The following is a 7401-nucleotide window of genomic DNA, read 5'->3' on the forward strand; positions in this document are numbered from 1 at the left end:
AGAAGTCCCCACTGATTGTGTCAACCTAAGTCACCTGCAGAGGTGGACAACTGATCGAGTCCCAGCACTGCTGCTCTGAGGGGTCACCTCACAGGAAAACCATGTGTGATGAAGTATCTCTGTGTGGGGGTCCTGGCCACCAGAATCTCCAAGGCTGAGGGAAAATTTACCATCTTATGGATACAGACACACCTAATAGCCATGGGAGCACCCGGGTTTTGTAGTGGCTATTGTTAGGCACGGAAACAATATGCAGGTAATACAAGAGATAAACTAACAGGGAGGCAGGGAGGGCAGATAGGTCTGGCTTCTGCTGACCAGAGGACTAAGGGAGGCCAGAGTGAGGTAAGGGCAAAGGTAGGGGTGAGGGAGGGCTGGGAGGGCCGAGGTGGGGAAGGCAGGGTGTTTGGGGGTAGCAGCAGGAGTGATGTGGCTGGAGCTATTAACCGGAAGGGTGGAACTTCAGCTTTCTGACTGTCCTGAGGCAGATATGGGAGACGTATTTTGGGAGCCAGACAGAAGCCTCAACATAGTTTTGTCTATTTAGCAGAAAAGTCAGATTACTCCCTGCCCTTAAAGGAAGACATGATAGCCGTATTTGGACACAGCATTCCTGTCCAGCCAAACACAAGGACAGAGAGGGCACCTGCATTATAAGCCATTCTCACCAAGACTAGAAGAACGTATGCTGTCAGCCATGTCTGAGGAAGCTAAGGAGAAAAGACATATAAGGAGGAAGAAGAGAAACTCAACACTGGCTGTGTAAAGGCCAAAGATAGGAGAAGGAGAGGGGGAGAGGGAGAGGCTACCAAGTAAAGATGCAGTGCAACATACATGTAGCTGGGGAAAAATTATTACTAGAAAGCAAGTTCTCAGTTGCTGCCCCCAGGATGTCCTCAGGCCTGACCCAAAGATGGATGTGGGGAGAAGGAAGGGACCAAAGCTGAAGGTAGGAGCATGCCCCACGAAGAGCAGTGGAATATTAAGGGATAATCAAAAGCAGAAAAACAAGCTAAGGAGCAGGTCCTACAGACACTCAGTGAGGCCAGCTTTCTACATTGGAGTGATGGCCTGAAAGAAGCAGACAAAAGAGAAAATTTCAGAGACCTGACGTGTTTCAGAAAAAGCAGCTAAAATCTTCAGTAAAAATGCATTCCATGGTGAAAAACAAAGCAACAGCAACTAAAGTGGGTGCTGAGTGGAAGAAACATGGAATATGAGCTTCTATTATACCCCCAACACCGGGAGAAAACCAGCTGTGGGCCTCATGGTGTGGTGGAAGTGCTTGTCTGCGGCGTTTCCAGCACAGCCATGGGGCTGGGGAGGAGGTGGCTCCTGTCACTGAGCCCCAAAACAGGAACACTCTGGGTCCCAGCATGGAGCCTCGGCACGTTTTGAAGGCAGCACCAGCAACCAGGTGAGCACCAAAACCAGCGTGTTCTCTCACAGGAATTTTACGTGTCCCTCGGTTAACATCTGCCACAAAAATAAAACACATGAGGAAACAACTTGCCAAGCAAAAGAAAGCATTTAGCATTTTGGAAAGCCTTCAGTCTGCACAGATTTTTTCATCTCTTGCACCACAAAGAACAGTGAACAGTTTTAAAGTCACCAACAATTAGTCTGATGTGTCCTCAGAGCTTCAGTGAGAGAGAGAGAGCTTTCCACTCAGAGAGAAAATTTTATCTCTTTTCCTGCAATATAAATTACATGTTTATTTTCAACCCTGAATATACAACAAAGATATATGGAATAAACTTAATCAGAAAGATGTTAAACTAAAATACTACCAAAGCAACATAAGATTTTGAAGGAGAGAAAAATGCTTGTCTCCATAAATCAAATATACCTTGACAGTATCCTTTTATTTTAGAAGCGAGAAGAAAATTGGAATTAGGCCCAGCACTTACAGAAAGCTCTTCAATTTCTTTATTCAAGCAAAAGCCACATTTGGTCAACACAGGTTTTCCTGATTAAGCTCAGCAGGATCAAACGCAATATTAACTTAAGAATCACAGAAATTCTTGTTTCAGTGCAGGCAGTTGTAAGACACAAGGCTGAGCACAACCAAGGCAGCGGCAATTTCTCTCCCTCAGACAACGTGAGTGATTGACAAGAGGGAACTATCTGCAGCTTAAGATAGCTGTTCTCTTCACAGACACACATTCGTGCCAGCATTTAAAACTTTCAGTTTGTGGAAAAACAGGTTACCTTTTGTTACCTTTTTGGCCTAAGATCCTGATCCAAATTCTTTGGTGGTAGAAGAGTCTGATTCTTTAATGGATTTATGCCTGCTTATCTGGGGGACAATTTTTACCAGCCGAGGATTTATTTTGTTCTTACACGTTTTAGAGCAGAAATTTAGAAAATGTTTTCATTAAAAATTTTGTTTTGTCAGACATCATAGCTTCTTCCACTGACAAGCAGAAGTTTAGTGTGTCCTTTTATTTGCCTAGCTTTACAGGGATCTGTATTTTCACAGTCACTTCCAGGTGCCAACAATGCCTACTGTTACTGAGGAAGTGAAATAAAATACCGCAGATCTTGCCAGAATATCTAGGGTTGCTTATTTTTATTATATGCCTATTCTATATACAGGAGTATTTTTAGGACATTAGGTGATGTGCTTTATTATTAACAGCTAGATTTGAAGCCTAAAGATGATATACAATTTTCTCTCGTGAAGAAAAGCTCAGCTAAAGCCACTGCTGTTTCCTTAGCACTCTCTGAAAATTGGTTCCTTCCTAACTCTCTGGAAAACATCTTGGTTTTTATTTTAAAAGAACAACCAACAACAAAACTCAAGTAATGACAATTCTTCAGTTTTTGGCAACTGAAAAGCACAAAAGAAGTCCCATTTGGAGTGAAAACATTCAAGAAAGGAAAATGGTGAAGAAAGCGGGGGGCAGGGGGCGGGGGGGTGTTGAATTAAAGAATTTCTTTAGTCCAAAAGCCACCAAGCTTTGATTTAAAAAAAAAAAATAGAAGTTCCCCATTTTTGTGCAGGATGTGTTCATCTAGCCTTTCCATAGTTGTGTGTCATGGGCTAATCAAACTATGCCACACCGCTGTGAAAATGTGTTTAGACAGAAATGACTTTCAGTAAGAGTGCTATACTTATGTGCTCATGTTAACAATAAGTATTTTATGTCTGTTATGAATATATAATCTTATCCTTGCTACAGCTGTATCAATTTTAGTAGAACTCTCCCTAAAGTAAAGCTCGTAATTCAGGTTGTGCAGAAAACAGTGAGATTAAGCTCTGTATATTTTTGTTAGGTAATTAAGTGACCTGATTTCCATTAATAAAGAAAGTGCCCCAGTTCCCATTAACACCACTGAGGCCGTTCATTAAGATGACAAAAGTTAGAGAGCTCTCAAATCTTGGCCCATAGTGTCTGAAGAAAACACAGAGCCAAAGCCAAGGAGATGTTCGGTGAGTTCGAAACGCAGAGCAAAGCCCTCACTCCCCACTGCTCTATGTCTTGTGTGGCCGTGCACAGCTGTGTACAGAGCCCGTGATATACTGCCAGGCAAGAATTGTGCACATGTGTAGAAAATCAAGACCTGGCTTTTGAGGAATGTACACCCTGAGTATAAGGTAAAATGCAGCAGTTGCCCGGAGTTTTCGATACAGTGAGTTTAAAATGTTAGCAGGTGATTGCTATTTCAATTTTACTGATAGGGGACTAAAACAGAGAGAAAAAGCAAGCTAAACAAGATGGAAATGCCCAGGAAAATTAATAGAGTTAATTTTTAAAATGGATTAGTTAAACCACAAACTATTCTATGTAGACATCCATTCAAAATTAAAACTGCTGTTATTCTATTCAATGTTATTTTATTCCGAAAGTGAATTAATTTAAATCAAATTGCAGCCACTTTTGTTGTGAATAAGACCATGCAAATTGAGGTTCAATGCAGTTCACAGCCACTTTTAATTTACACCCTTTGCTAATGGAATTAATTGTTCAGACTGCCTGAGCTCACATAGGAAGCATGCAAAGGTGCAAGGAGTAAAGGGTGATGCTCTCATCTGTAGGCTTTTTAACCTGCCAGCAGCCCAGCCTCCTTGGGGTGCTGCTCCACTGTCCTCATTACCACCAGATGGCACAGCCCTGGGTGCTCGGTTCTGCCTGAGCGGGAGGAGGTGTTCCTGTCTTTCCCTGTCACCTATGAAGCAGTGACAGCTCAAGCATTTCATGCATTTAACGGGAGGACCGCACAGACATGCAGCACATATCGACGAGGGGCCAGGAGGAAGCACTCGACCCAGGAGAGTGCATTCATTGACCTCTGTAGGCACTGACAGCAGGGAAGTGCACATCACAGGGCACACGGACCTGTGTTTTCAGTGGACAGCGTAAAACCTGATAGTCTGCTTCACTGCTTCACCATGATCAGATTGGTGGAGGTGTAACTGAATAAGAACCATTGAAAGATGTCACTGCGAAGGAGCTATAAATAACCGCTGTATTTCCCTTCCTTGATCCTTGATACTTTTTTATTTTTTTTATTTATTTATTTTTTTAACTTATAACAGGCTCTAAATAATAGTTTGTAATTGCAAATCTCCATGCAATTTTTATACCTCCCAGCACTGAAGTGAAATGAAGGGAAGTATGCGGGGCAGTGCACTTCCCTCGTGCTGAGCCCCTTCCCTGACCCATCAGCTGGAGGCCTACAACCTCCAAACACCCCACCAAATCCCCTTCCCTGATGCCAAAACACTTGGAATGCTGCCTGTTGGGCACAGACATGTGCCTGATGGTCTCTTCACCTTTTTTTGAGCATTATTTCCCTTGGATTTATAGCACAGGGTTTCTGCAGTTCTCTGCTCCTTCTGTCGCTACCGCCTTGGTATGAATATGGCTAAAAGTCATCTCAAGCTTTTAGTTACATTCAGATTGGGGAGGGGAGAGAAGAGGGGGAGAAATCTTTTTCTCGTTTTTCAGCATTCCCTGGAAGTCAATGACGAGTCTGTCAAGAAGAAAATACAGCCTTGCTGTCGATCGCAATGCTGTTTTGTCTTTCTTTACTACTCTTAAAGCTTCCTAAAAAGAGAAAGCAAATTAAAAGCAGCATAACAGTTACCCGTAAGGGGCTGCTTACTGGGGGAAGGAAATGGGGTGTAAGTATTTGTTTAAAATTGAGATAGTAAAGTATAAAAACAGCTCTAGGACTAAAAGATTACGTGCCGTTTGCATCCAGAAAAGCAGCTGGGGAGAGCCTTGGGGCCCCTGGAAGAGAGCAGCTGGGTGAAAGCAGCCACTCAGTCAGGAGCCCACGCTCATTTTTCGGATGTCCTTTAGAGCTGCCGCCTCCGGCACCTCCGGCACCTCCAGCACCCCGCTGCCGCCTGCAAGGGGCATCCCCGACACCTCGGGCAGATCTTCCTGGGGGGAGCAGGGGGCCAGAAGAGCGGTCCCCGACGGGGGGCGGCTCAGGGGAGGCAGGGAGAGGTGCCCCGATTTCCTCCTTTCCCAAACCCCCTCCAGCAGCGCCGCAGCGGCTCCCGGCGGGCAGGATGCGACCCCGGCTCACCCGCGGCGGTGAGCCCGCAGCCGCCAACGCACCGCGGTTCTCGACAGGAAAAACAGCACAAAATGGGGAAAAAATAGAAATAAATAAAATAGAAGAAGCAAAGCAAAAGCCGGAGAGTCGCAGGGCACCGTCCCCCCGACGGCGGCGGGGCCGGGGGTCGCTGTCGGTCCTGTGGTCCTGTAGGGCTGCCTGGCCTGCCGGGGGAGATGCCGGGGACTGGGGTCCGGGGCTCCCAGTGGGGGCAGCCCGGCTCTTACCGTCGGGGTACGAGCGCCGGGGAAGGCCGGGGGATGCTCTCGCCCGGCATCTCAGAGCAGCGAGCTGCGGGCTGCGTGCTGCTGGCGGGGCGGGCGGCTCCTCCGCAGCAAGCAGCCCCAGGGCCCCGCTGCGGGGCACCGGGATGGGAAGGGCAGCGCGGCTCTCACCCCGCACAGCAGCAGTCCTAGCGCGGCTTCATATCGCGACGGCGTCTCCCTGGGAGCTGAGATCCCGCAGCTCCTGCCCAGCCCCGCCGCTGCTGCTGCTGACCCCGGGGGAGAGGAGCCCCTCAGAGCCCCCTTGGGTGCCACGCACCTGCCGCCGAGAGAGCCCCGGGCCGGGCGGGGGGCTGGCAGGAAGCCCGAGGGCCTGCCTTCCCCGCTGCCTCCCGGAAAAGCCCAGGAGTCCTCCCCCGAGGAGAAGGTAGGGAGAAAAAGCAAAAGAGGAAGAAGAAAAAAAGAGAGAGAGAAAAAGAAAGAGAAAGAAAAAGGAAATGGAAAAAGAAAGAGAAACAGAAAAAGAAACAAGGAGAAAGAGAGGGAAGAAGGGGAAAAGGAAAAAAAAAAAAAAAGAAGAAGAAGAAAAGAAAAAGAAAAGGGGAAAAAAGGAAAGAGAAAAAGAAAAAAAAAAGAAAAGAAAAAAGAAAAAGAGAAAGAATGAAAAAGAAAAAGAAAAGAAAAGGAAAAAGAAAAAGAAAAAGAAAAAGAAAAAGAAAAAGAAAAAGAAAAAGAAAAAGAAAAAGAAAAAGAAAAAAAAGAAAAAGAAAAAGAAAAAGAAAAAGAAAAAGAAAAAGAAAAAGAAAAAGAAAAAGAAAAAGAAAAAGAAAAAGAAAAAGAAAAAGAAAAAGAAAAAGAAAAAGAAAAAGAAAAAGAAAAAGAAAAAGAAAGGAGGAAACGATGAAAGGATGAAAGGAGAAAAGGAGTAAAGGAGAAAAGAAGAAAAGGAGAAAAGGAGAAAAGGAGAAAAGGAGAAAAGGAGAAAAGGAGAAAATGAAAAGAAAGTTAATCTGGTTAAAATGGAAATAGTAGTTGCCTGTTAACATTAGGAGTTTCCCGGAGGAGGGATTTCAGCAAGGTTGTCAGGAGGATTTAGCGGACGGATCCACGACAACCAAGGCTGACATAAGCCCTGCCTGGGGAAGTAAACACAGGAGAGCTCAGGTTTCTGTAAGACACAGGCACGGGAGGCTTGTGCCCCGGGGGGGAAGAAAAAATAAAAAATCGTAAGGCAGCAGGGAGCTACTTCCAGAGCGAGCAGAAATTACAGATCTAGCGGCACGTTCAAGATTCCCGTGTAAAACCCCGAGAGCTCGGGGTGGCCGCAATATTTTGGGGGGATTCAAGATTGTCCCGTCCCCCGCCGGCCGCAGCCCGTTTCCCCGGCCGCCGTCCCGGCCCGCGCAGGCCCCCCGAGCCTTTAGGAGCAGAAAAAGCAGGCAATTTTTGGTATTTACGTTTTTATTGATTTGTTTCATCCCGGAGAGCTGCCGGCGGCCGGTACACGCTGAGGCTGCTCCCGGGCTGTGCTGCAAGTCGGAGCCGCACGCCGCAGGCTGCTCCTGCTGGAGCAGGACTTTTCCTCCCCAAAGGTCCCCATCCT

The sequence above is a fragment of the Aythya ferina genome (assembly GCF_964211825.1).
Source record: "Aythya ferina genome assembly, chromosome: 3".
Classification (NCBI taxonomy): domain Eukaryota; kingdom Metazoa; phylum Chordata; class Aves; order Anseriformes; family Anatidae; genus Aythya; species Aythya ferina.